We start from the raw sequence: 13,178 nt of genomic DNA on the forward strand, positions 1-13,178 counted from the left end.
TCAGCACAGCCTCTGCCAGTCTACAGCTTGGTGTCTCACACTTCTTCCTGGAGGGAACTTATGGAGCAGAACAACTATAAAATAAACAATCCCATAGAAATTTAATATGCTTGGCTCATTTATTCACTACAAAACAGAGTAGGACAAAAGATAGCTACTTTCTCTTCTGATTATTATTTCCTTTGTTATCATTGGCAAGCAAACCAACAGCACCCAACAAAAACCATCTACCAAATGTTCTTTCCCTGAAATGAGATTTTGGTGCATGTTACTAACGCTGTTCAATTTAGTGGCATGAATGAGTTGGGTGGTCCATCCTTGCCATCTGCTTAGATCAGGGTTGGAGCTAAATGATACCCACTTCATCTATGTTTAAATCACCCATTCCCATCGGATGCTCATGGAGAAAGTCCTATTAAAAAGAAGGTCTTTGAAGAAATAACAACTGTCTTGCCTCTACTACTACAATGGCTGGTGAGCTCAGATTTGTTTTCATATGCCAGGCTCTTGAGACATTAGAACTGCATTGCCTTATCCGCAAACTTTATGCACAGACCCTCAACCACACTGAGGTGCTGTCAGGCACAGGGAAGTAACATATGGAAGGATCAGTGTATCTGAACCCGCCATATGCTCCATCTCCCCCACCCAATCCATCCCCACCCTTAGCACAGAGAAGACAATTCATGGTGCTTGCCCTAGTCACAGCTGGAACATGAAGGCAGGTTTCACAATCCTCTCTCCCAAGCCTTACAGACGTAATGTAACTGGCAAACTATTTACTGCTTCTAGATGGAGTAAGAGGGATGAGGGATGACTTTACACTGCAGGCCACATCCTGACCAAGAGCAAATTCCTCTCTAACAGAACTAGTACCTCCCTCCTTCCCCTGGCAACTTGAGAGCAAACCAAAACCCAAACAGCCTCTCAGCTTGCTAGCAAGCCTACTAATTTGCTCTTAGGATATGGACAAACTCTCACTCCAAATACCTTAGTTATATGTGGCCATTTCCATTGAGACAACCGTTGTTCACATGGTTGGACTTTTCATTTTCCCATAATGAAATGAATCTGTTCGCAACTTAATCAGGATACCCCTGAATTTCATTTCCCAAGTCTACGATTCTGAGGGTGTCAGGGAAGTTAATGGAAAATAGAGTTGTGACATTGTCATTTTAAAATGGCATGTCAAAAAGGGAGCATCTCTTGTCCAGGATCAGAGTTCAGTAGAAGCTTCTTTACCACTCTTCGCTGCTTCATCAAATAAATCACACTCACCTTCTACTTCTTCAACACACTGACTGAGGCCATGGCACCTAAAAGCAGAAGGAGGTGACATGAAATTGTTTGTGGATTTCTGCTCCCACAAGCTGAAAAGTGAGCATGCAAAAATTCAGCTGTGTTTGCTCTCAAACCTGACTATGATAGTAGTTCTTCTTACAATAATTATGTAATTTAATTTATTATTAAGCATATGTAAGAAAAATGACTAAAAAGGAAAGAGCAGTGCTCTCTATGAAAGTGACGTTGAGTGTTTTACAAAGAATTAGTAAACACAAGTCTGTAAAGCAGTGCTGTCCAATAGAAATACGATGCAAACTGCCTATGTAATTTTACACTTTTCAATAGCCACGTTTAAAAAGTAAAAGAAACAGGTGAAATTAATTTTAATATATTTTGTTTTACCCAATATAGCCAAACATTGATCTTTTCAACCTACAACCATAAAATTATTGATGAGATATTCTGTGCTCTTTTTTTTGTACTAAGTCTTGGAAATCCAATGCGTATTTCGTACCTCTGGCACATCTTACTTCTGACAAGTCACACTTCAGGTGCTAATGACCCCACCTGGCAAGTGGCACTGTACTGGACAGTGCAACTCTAAAGAATTGCAGGTCAATTAATAGGGACAAGTGTTATAGACTGGGGAAAATCTTTAATAGATGGTTACTGAACTCAGATTGTGCTGTAGGTGTCTAAGTTCTCCCTCCATATGGAAAATACTGAAATTAGAAGTTTTAATCTTTTCATTACACGTATGATTATTGCAAGGAAGAAAACCAGGGACTTGAATCAGTGAAAACCTACTCAAAGAGTCGTCGTTGGCTCTACACCAAAAAACTTGGCAAATGAATGTGGATTTTAAGTAAAATGGTTTATGGTTTACATATAGCTTTTTAAAAAATGGTTGCCCATGTTAATCTACTTTTTAAAAAAATATTTAAGACTTTAATTAACAAGTGCCTGCAATTTGTTGATTTTTTTAAAAATCAAATTTTAAACTTTTACTACAAATTAAAAATGTTCTTAAAAATCTCAGCTGAACCAGATATGAAACAATGTAAAAACTTTTAAAAGTGTATTGATAAAAAACAGGTTTTTTCTTTAAAAAAAACATGTTTGTCGTTACTAAAAAGAGATGTCTTTAGGTAAAAATGATACAAACCCTATGCTGTGTTGCTAATGCAGATAGTTCTAGTTATCTGCTTAACAGGCAAAAAGCAAGCACTTAAGGTGTTGAGCTCCAATCTTTTGTTCATTTCTTATTGCTGGAATTTCATGTTCGTTTCTTCTTGTTGGATGACTATACCAGATGATGGTAGAGAGGGTGAGCCGGCATTCACTCAGCCTCACCCTGCTCAACCTCCAGAGGAATGAACTCTCAGCTGGTGGATCGGCTGCTTTGGTCTTTGCCATCTGGTGGTTTAGGTTTTTCTGGGCATCTGCATCAGTAGTTGAAGATGAGGTGGGACTAACATTGAGGTGGCTGCTGACCTTGCGTCTCCTCTCCTTGATTCTCCTTGTCTTCTTCATTGCCATCCTCTCTAGGATGTCTTTCAGCGCGGAGGGACCCTGGGTAATTGTGGTCTAAACCCTGATACACATTCTGCTTCACGGGCCTCCCTTGCTCTCCTGCACCCTGTTTGTCAGCACCTTCCATCCCTTCTTCCTGTGCAGGAGGACTGGAATACTGTGGCGGTGCCCACAGGGTCTCTGCGTGTAATAAGGTGGGTGCTGTGGCCTGCGGTAGGGGGGTGCTGTTGGGCCTGGCCCTGGGGAGTGCTCTCCGACCCCCATTCTTTCCCCTCCCTCACTATTCTGGTCATTCCACTGGTAATCGTGTGAAGGACCCCTGGGACATGGATAGTGTCTATAATGGTTCTGATCTGCTGCATATTTACTGCCTTGCACTGGAACTCCACCAGGGCTTGTAACGTTTGCTGCCTCTGCATCCTGTTCTTCTTCAACAACGTCAAACTCCACAGTCTCTCCATCTCCTACACTGCCAAGGTACTCCCTGGGGTTATTCTTCTGTATGGCAGTCTGGTGTACAAGTACGTCTTCATTAGTGTCATGTTAATGAAACCATATCCATCTCTTACCTTGAACCATTTTACTGTTTCCAAAAACTTCATTGCAGTGATCTTTCTTGTCCTGCTGTCAGACACCACGGATCTGAGGCCACCTGGGCTGTCACTCCCTGCCATAGATGCCAGGCTGGGTCTCAGTCCATTGCTCATGGTTGCAGTGATGGTGACCCAGGCAGCTGTGGAGCTTTGGCTCCTCCTGGGTGTGACAATAACTAGGCAGGTGGTGGTGGGGCTGCTCAGAGCTCTCTGGGGTCTGCTCCTACTTTCTTTGATTAACAAATAATACTGGTAGCAATTGCACTGGATAAAAGGGCTTGTGTTGTACTTGGAGTGTCATCAAACTAATTGACTTAAATTGAATTCAACAAGTATTTACTGAGCATCTCCTATTTGTGAAACTGTTTGTTACTGACCCCAAGGATTACACAGGTTAGTAGTGGCATGAGAAAAATAATAAAAATAATTGCAACAGAATAAGTAACAAAAAAAGTCAAAAGATTGAGAGATAGTATTTGTTTAGAGAATCAGAAAAATATTCCATGAAAAAATGACATTTAAGGTAAGCTTTGAAGGATGAGTAGATTTTCATCACAAACACAGAAGGAAAGATGTGGGTAAGCCAGGATCAGAGCATCTTTCTGAGAGGCGATTTTCCTGTTCATATTGTCAGGACCTACTGTCATGTGACCAAAAGATTTGTAAGTTCTCATGAAAAAGATGTAGGATTTTAATTGAAATGTATGATGTCAGAGTAGGAGAAAACCAGTGGCCAATTGTTGTTTAGTGCTCAGGGCATTCTGGGTAAAGACGCAGAGGGAGTGAAGCTGGATCTGTTAGGAAAGGCTTCTTACCAGAAGTAAAAGTTTACGGGATGATTGTTCTAGCAAGTGTGTATAGATTAAATGAGAACAAGGAGAGGCAGGAGCACAAAGAGAGGCTGAGAGAGTCTGGGCTGGTGCTAGTGCCCCTAAGTTAACGTTCACCCCCACTCGCCAACACTGTATACCTGGGCAAACCACTCAGCCCTCTGAGCCTCAGTTTCCCATCTCCTAGGACTGCTATAGAGATGGAATGATATGAGGTATGTGAAAGTTCTTAGCCAACTGTGAACACTACCCACATTTTTGGTGCTAGGTACTGCTACGATTATCATTACCATTAGGAAGGTGTTGTATTTATCCCTGGGTGATAAAATCCTGCAATGGGATGGAGGCAGTAAAGCATTGGAAGCCATCAAAATAGCAGACTTTTATTCAAGCTACCACTTGGCTTGCATTTCCTACCACATTCTACTTCCTAAACCCCAAAACTTCCACTAGAGATTAGATGTTTTATTTTTCTCTCCCCGTACCCTGAAACTCAACCGTGGGATGTAGAAAAGCACACACTTTGGTGGGCTAAAAGTTAATGTCATTTATCAACTCCTACTTTCAAGGGCAGAAATGACAAATGGACTGCTGAGCCACTGGTCCTCGTAAGGATAAAATGTGCTCTAAAAATTGATAGGATGCACACCCACCATTCTCCTCATTGCCTGCCACCAATATATCAACTGTCACCAAGTGATAACAGCCCACAACTGCCAGTGGCCAGATATTGATTTCTTCTGTAGTCAGCAGTAGTTGAAGGTGTGCGCATGTGCATGCATGCGCACACGTGTGCACACACACACACACACACACACGCATACATTACACTTTAAAGCTTATGGCCCAATGAATTAAATATTTCTTTCACAAAAAAGTATTTTCATTTTCTAGGACAAGAGATTTTTCATACTTTAATTAGAAGTAACTTGAATAAAACTTTATTAAATTGCTTATAAGGAAGCATAAGCACCCCAATCCCATACTTGTACAAAAAGAATCTAGATTGGTACTAGCTGTGTGGTTTTTCCCAATACTCTACAACACGACTTGCCATGGGTGGGTTAAGTTCCAGGGGGAGAATAGGTAAACCATGCACAGGAGGGTAAAGATGCTAAGAAACAGGCATTATAACCTCTGCAAATCCAATGGTATATACCTTTCAAGGTTGTCTGTTGTTTGAATTATGTTGTCCAACTTTCCTCCATTAGAGTGGATAATGGAGCATGGACTATTTTTGGCAAGATCTACGATCTAGGAGCAGGCCAGGCCCTAAGCAAAATTATGAAGTAGGAAAAATTATATTTTTAATATCCTTGGATCTCTCTTTTGAACATTTTCCTTACCTGGCTACCCAACCTTCCCTCTCTGGGGCCTCTTTCAGATCTTCTCTCTCCAATGATATCCTACAACCAAGATCTTTTTTGTCTTATCCTGGGTTATCAAAATTTATATATGTTGTATTCTATTCCTTAGAAGACATGGTCTCTGTTCATAAATGTTAAACCAAACAGAGCTTCTTTGGTGGTAATTTAAGGCCCGTGTCTAGCCAAAGAGATTTTCCATGATCTTCAAATCACATCCTCCAACATTACACTCAAGGTATTGTGCAGGTAGAGAAAAATATATCAAAGTGCCTGGTGAACCAGAAACAGCTCCATAAATGAAATGAATTATTATTATCATTATTATTTCTCTGCCTGCATAAAGGATCAGTGGTGTGTGGAAGCTAGTTTGTACTGGCTTGCAAGAGTGGATTGTGTACATCTCTTCCCCCAACTCCACATTCAGTAACATCATGTTAGTAGTTTGAAATCAACTATAATAAGAGGACTTATACTTTGGTAATTGGCAAATGCTACATATCAGGGCTTCCTCCCACAACCCCAAGAGAACCAATTTACCAGCACACCCCCACATAAGATCATCTTTATGTAGAAATAGATGGTGTCTTAAACTTTTTGATCTTATGGCCCATTGAGTTACCCCACTTTCCTGATTACTTCTCCTCCCTTGCCAATGCGACATAAAAGAATTTGGCCACACATATACATATCTCAACTCATTGTCACAACTAACTCCACCATGTCTTTCCTGCTCACTGGTATGTGCTAGCACCTACGTCGCCTGACATGTAAAATAGGATATATATTAGTTGATTACATCAATACACAGACACTTCCCACATCTACACATGTGCATGCATGTGCACACACGTACCCAAATCTGAGTTACCATAAGAGAGATCTTTATAAGAAAATACTTCAGTAATAAAGGGCAGTTTTATTTTCTATATTAGAATATTTACTTGGTTTATTGCTAAAGACCTAACGTTCCTGAATAGGCAAGTATTAACAAGCCTCCCAGGGTAAAAGCTATCTAAATATTGCAGAAAAGCGTGTTATGGTACTTTTATGTTTTAACAACCTCTTAGGAAAAAGACTAATTTTTAAAATGCAAGTTGTTCAAAACAAATCTTTCTAAGTCCTCAAGATGTATCAATAAGTTTGCTGGAGGAAATGGCCATCCTTATCTTACCTCCTCTTCCAGCTTGAGAATCACTGCCTCTCTCCTTCCTTCCTCACATTCCATTCACTCTTCAGTTGAGCTCCAATGAAAACGCCCTGTGAAAGGTCACCAGTGGCCTTCCAAATGTCAATCTCCAGGGCACTTCTTGGTCTTTTTAATCCGTCTGTGGCATTTGGCACTGTTGTCCTCTCCCATGAGTCTCATTCTGGCCACGTTCTATTTCCCCCGGCCTGCCAGTGTGTATCCGCACCCCCTCTCTAGAATTCCTCCAGGCCACTGCCTGCTCCACAGCTCCTGGCTGTCACTTTCCCTTGCCCTTTGACTCTTGACCCCTGGGTGTGCTCCGCAGTTTGGCTGCCATTTCCCCACCTTGATCCGGGATTACCAGATGCCTGGCATGTAGAAATTCCTGTTAGATATGTATTGCATAAATGAACACATGGTTCGTAGTCATACACACACCCAGGTGCACACGTACATACACATTGTGAAACACCCATTCTCTCACATACTCCTTAGCGCTCACGCATGTGTAGACTTTCCCTACTGCCTTCAGCACCACATCTGACTCTCTTTACTGCAATGTCCCTCTTTGACTCTAGGGGGCAAACTGTGCCTCAGTCCCAGCCTGATGCTGAAAAAGCCCTTCATAACCGTCTCCCCTCTCAATTTCCATGATCCTCCACTCACTGGCTCTCACAGTCTTGGTTACAGACCTCTCCCTCTGCCTTTCTTTTAAAGGTACTATCTTTGGCCTTCGCTAGTCTCTCTTCCAGAGTTATCTCATAGAATTCCATGGCTTCCACTATCATCAATACATGCTCATAATTCCAAATGCAAATCTAGAGACCTGAATTAAATCTCTACTTGTAGCTCCACAGACGCAAAACACTCCATAAGTCCCACAACAAATTTTTTATCTTCTTCAAACGCATTTTACTTTCTGTTAATAGCACCACCAGATCCTAATTACTCCTCTGAGAGCTCCTGGAGGAACCTGTGATTTCTCCCTCTCCCCAGCTTCCATTCATTCGCTCAAACCTGTTGATTCTACCTCTGAAAAATATCTCCACTTGATTCTTTGCATTACCACCACCTGCTGCCTTGGTTCAGGCATTGAGTATTTCTCACATGAACCGTCACAATAAAATTGCTAACTGACCACCCCACATCGAGACTTTCTTCCTCAATTCATCCGCCATGCTTTGTTAGACTCACTTTTCTTAAATCCCAATATGATAATATCACTCTTTGGTATTTCCCATTGCCGACTGCAAAACAGCAATGTTTGCACGAGGTGATCAGTAGACTGCCTACATCAGAATCACCCAGCAAGCTGGCTTATAATATAGATTTTTGAACCCCACTTCAAGCCAACTGAATCAAATCAATGGGTCACAGAAATCTACATATTCAGTCAGCTCCCTAGAGAAGCCATCAACCCAATAAGTTTGAAAGCCACTGGCCACAGCCTCCTCTGTAGCACATTTAAGGCTTTTCATCATCTGGCCCCTGCCTACGTTTGTAATCTGATTTTCACCAGTCCCTTCACCCCATGTCCTCATCCTCATGCCTTTGTGCAGGCTGTTCCCTCTGCCCAGAATGTCCTCTGCCCTTTTGCTGCCAAATCTTACTAGGACTTAGCCCTAAATTCTTCTATGACATTTTCTGTGATGCTCCCTGGTTATAACCAATTCCTAATTCCTCAGAACCTTTTATTATACCTTTATGATTTTATCTTACTCCATTGTAGTAACTGTTTTTACTACCAATTTCCTTGATAGGCCAAGTATTTCTTAAAGACAAGAACCGGGTTTTACAAATCTCTTTACCACCAGTTTCTGACACATAGTAAGTGCTCAATAAAACAACGTTTGAATGCATGACTGAATAAGTAAATCTTGCCTTCTACCACCACAATGCACACAGCAGACTCTGCAGACAGCAGCATTTAAGAAAACACTTAAATCTAACCATAATGGTGCTGACAGCTCCGTGATGAATCTGAAAGTGTTATGCATTCCATCAGACCAAGAGGACCCAAATTTCATTCCTGTAACCCAGAGGACATCACAAGGAGACAGTTACATCTAGACCACTCTTCCCAAGCAGAGGCAAAGACGCAGGTTCAGCTAGTTTGTGTTAATAGAGCCAATCATAGAAAAACCAATAACTAAAACCTAATTCTCAGACCAGTGCATAACTAAAGATATGTTTTTAAAAGATGAGTGGCAGGAACATGGCAGGGACACCAAAAAAACAAGGCACCACTTGAGGCTTGAGACTTACCTGTCATCTGTCGGGCAGTTGATGGTATTGTTGGAATAACCCGAGTGCATGGATTTGTCCTGTGGCCCAGGGATGGGAGAAGAAAGGATACAGAAGAGGAAGTCTCACGCTCCCTCCTTTCCAAGAGTTTCCAGTCTTGATAGATCTACCTAAATGTTGCAGGTGGCGAAAATCCAAGGAGAAAAACAATGTAGCATGGTGGAAATTGCCAATCAACTAATATGAAAACTGAGTCCACAGCTGCTAAGGGAATGCAGGGGAAAGGAAGAGACCAGATTTATTTGTAATCACAGAATGTTGGCATGGGAAGGAGGGAGAGAGACAAGCTAAGGCAAAGCTCTCATTTTACAAATGAAAACAAAATGCAGAGTGAAGAGACTTTTCCAAAGTCATTCAAATAACTTATTTAACCAGGAAAGCTTCCAGGTAAAAGCAAGATAAGCCTGGAAAAAGAGAAGATGAGTTTTGCACAGGGATATTTGGGAGGAGGAAAACACATAGGTAAGTGGGGAAAAAGAAAGATGCTTTTGAGGAAGGATAAGAGGCAAGTGGGCAGGTCCTGGGAGACAAATGCAAAAATTTCGGGGATAAAGGAGAGAGGAGCGATGAGAGGTGAGGCTGAGATGACAGGCGAGAGGCAGGGGACCAGACTTTATGAATGGAAAGTCTCCATCAGAGCAAGGAGCAGGATTTGATATGAATACAATTGAGTTATGCTACATAATGAATTCCTTTTGCTATCAGAACCCAACCATGAAGAGTTCAACTCCCCTCTATCATACATTGTTGGAAGTGGAAGCACCTTAGAGAATAACCAGTGAAATCATTCTACAGAGGAATGAGCCCAGGCTAAGAAGGAGGCAGCGCAAAAGTATGGCTTGTGAAGACACACTGATTCTTTCAAAACCCAGCTCTGCCATTGATCAGTCATGTGTCTTTCAGCCACTTATTGAAGCTCTCTGAGCCGCTATTTCCTTTCCTGTAAGACAGGGACATATTTATCTCACAGAGTTGTTCTAAAGATTAGGTTATCATGCGTTGTTAGCACTGGGCCCAGTGCTGAGCCCGTGAAAGGGGCTCAGTGAATGCGTCTTCCTTCTCACTTTGCACTGAGAAGAACTGACTTGCCCAAGGTGACACAGCTGATGCGTTGCAGAGCTGGATCAGAAATACTAAGTTCTGACTTAAAATCCAAAGCCCCGGTCCTAAAGCAGGTGCCCCTCTTGGGGACTCTCCAGCCAGCCTTCCACCCAAAGTACTAGCCCCACTAAGAGATTATGGGAATTCGCAACCAGATCTTCATCTATTCTTCTTCCTGAGGTATGTCTCTAGTGGGCTTCCAGCCTTGATGAAGGAACAAACCCATCCCAGACAAGCCCAAAATAATAAAGACAGTAGATCAAAGACAAGTGCTCCCCACTGAATGTGTGTCAGCTAGGGACACAGGATGAAAGCTATTTCTTTTTTTTTTTTTTTTTCTGAATGCAAAAGCTATTTTGGCTCCATGATTTCCTAAGGATTATAATAATAATGGTCCGGATTACCAATACAATTCACATCTGAATGTGTTTAATATTTTTCACAATGTGAGGAGTGGGAACAAAACTGTTGGAAGCCCATCAGCTCTGGCCAAGCAGAGGTGCAAAGTAGGCAGAGAGATGCCTGAGCTGTAGGAAAATTCGCGAATATTATAGAAAGAACTGGCTTTCTTCAGATACCCTTTGGGGAATGAGCTATAGGAATGTGAGTGTTTCAGTCCTGGACAGCATGTAAACACTGAGATTTCAAAATAAAAATTGGAATTTAATAAGTGCAACTAATACTTTTATCAATGAACTAGGATAGTGCCATATTTTCTTCTTGTTTATTTTTAAGAATGTACTGCAATTCTGTTCTAACTTATTAAGCATTTCCCATGTTCCAGAGAATGTGCTGGCACTAGAATTACAGAGGTAGATACAAGAGTTCCTATTTTCCAAAATCGTTTAAGTCCATGGTCAACTCAAGTCATTCCTCTGCTCCAAATCCTATGGTGACTTCCCATCTCACTCAGACTGAAGCCAAAGTCCTTGCGTGGCCCACCAGGTACTGCATGACCTTCTCAGATCTTATCCGTTGAGTTCGCCACCTGCTGCCCTCCCTTACTCATGTCACCCCAGCATACAGGTCTTCTTGATGACACTAAATATGTCAGGCATCCTCGTGCCTTTGTTGAACAAATGGGCTCTGTGAGGAACAACTGCAGTTTCAGTTGGAGAGAAGGAAAATTCCGAAGTTGACCCAACAACTTGCCAATCAGTAGCTTCCTATTGAGTGTTCATGAGGTGAATGGTCAGGGTGCTATCTGATGAGCTGGCTTCACTGTCTGAGGCGAACAACCTGGATAGCTGGGTGGCTCGATTCCCTGGAGGGAAAACTTGACCATGCCCATGGCAAGATAAGATACCACTGAAGGACAATGCTCCCACTATGCACTTCCATCCAGCGTGATGCCAGTGAGTGCTGGCCTGTCTCCAATGTGCAGAAGCTGGTCCACTATATGAGGGAACCCAGCCCTGAAACCAGGCAACATTTTGGTTTATCAAAAATCTGGAATGAATTATTAGGACAGAACCAATCACCCCTTTATACCTGTGGTTGATCCTAATCCCAGTAGTGTTTTGACTGTCTCTAGGTCAGCAAAGCATGGAAACTAACTTGAAGTTAAACAACGACACAGTCAAGACCACTGGTTCATTTTATTGTCTGGATCTTGGACCAATGAACACAGGGATACTCGTTCAGTGTCAATCCCATATTCCACTCACTCATATTTCATCCAGTTTGCCTAGTCCCATGCCAGGGAACCCTCTTCAAAATAAGGGAAGAGGAGCTCTAGGACTCTGAACAGACAGCCCTAGTCTCTTAACAGCTGAAGGTGGCTTCAGTAGCCAGGTAGGTGACTAGAGCCCAGGAAAGCTCTCCTGGGAACCAGCCTGACCTCAGCCTCTAAAGCGTTGTAACTTGACCCTCAGCAAACACAAGAAAATCCCACTGTGTTATGCCCAGCAGTGCATAGGGGAAGGGAGAAGAGTTCAGTGGGGGAGATGGTGTTTGTCCTAGAGCAACATTTTTAAGGGGCCATCCCTGCCTGAGCAATACACCTGAAGCTTTGCATGTAAGTAGCATTCCTACACGCCCACTGACTATCCAACCCACCTTGTGCCTCTTGCTTTATCTTCCATCTTCCTCTACCATGCATGCACTTGTTCACGCACTGTCCCCACAGCTCTATCCTTGTGGAACCTTCCCTTCTCTGAGAACTTCCAACCTCACCTCCCTTTCCTTCAAGCCATGCCTTTATTTCTTCTCTCTGACTTAACACATATGCAGGTAACCTGCAGGTCAGACTCTTCTTTGTTTTATTCAGTCCCTAAGATTCTAGGCCTATTTGTTATTCATACTGTCCTGATCTTGGAGGCAGACCCATGTTCAAGGATCACGGAATCCCTTCAGACCTGGCCAACACCTAACCTACCATCAAGATGCAGCCGTTCCTGATGACCCCCTGCCCCATTGCCCCAGCCACGGTTGTGTGTGTGTGTGTGTGTGTATGGCAGGGCATGAGTCTCAGAGAGTTGAGCCAATTACATCCCTTAGTTCATGACACATTATTGTCCTTGATTTCGTTAAAGCCTTTATTTACTCAGCTATTCCTTTCTTTTCCATTCTCCATTCCTATTGCCCCGATAAGCAATCATATCTCATTAACATATTATTAAACGTATGTGTTTAATGTTTACCTTCTTGTTTGTGTCCTTGTAAAACTTATTATTATATTGTACATCTATTTTTAACTTATATAAACGGCATTGTGTTACATATTTCATCCATTTTTTTCCTCAGCATTATGTTTTTAACATGCATGCATGTTGCTATGTGTGTTTCTAACTTGGCGTGGTAGGTGTCAAGGAAGACCAGAGGCGGACAGAAGTTAAAGCAGCGAAGGCGAATTCTATTCAGGAACTATTGTAGTAGGGGAAGAGAGACCTCAGAATAGAACTGGGCTCCATTCCAAATACAACAAGGACAAGTGCGAGTTTGTAGCCAAGGAGCAGAGTGGGGGTCGGGGTATGGAAAA

At 42.3% G+C, this 13,178-nt stretch overlaps 1 pseudogene; it reads right to left on the reverse strand.

The window, feature by feature from the left end:
• Nucleotides 1-2,477: 2,477 nt before the first annotated feature.
• Nucleotides 2,478-3,524, reverse strand: LOC103555447 (Y-box-binding protein 1 pseudogene; annotated as a pseudogene).
• Nucleotides 3,525-13,178: the final 9,654 nt, after the last annotated feature.

The sequence above is a fragment of the Equus przewalskii genome, chromosome 31 (assembly GCF_037783145.1).
Source record: "Equus przewalskii isolate Varuska chromosome 31, EquPr2, whole genome shotgun sequence".
NCBI classification, from domain to species: domain Eukaryota; kingdom Metazoa; phylum Chordata; class Mammalia; order Perissodactyla; family Equidae; genus Equus; species Equus przewalskii.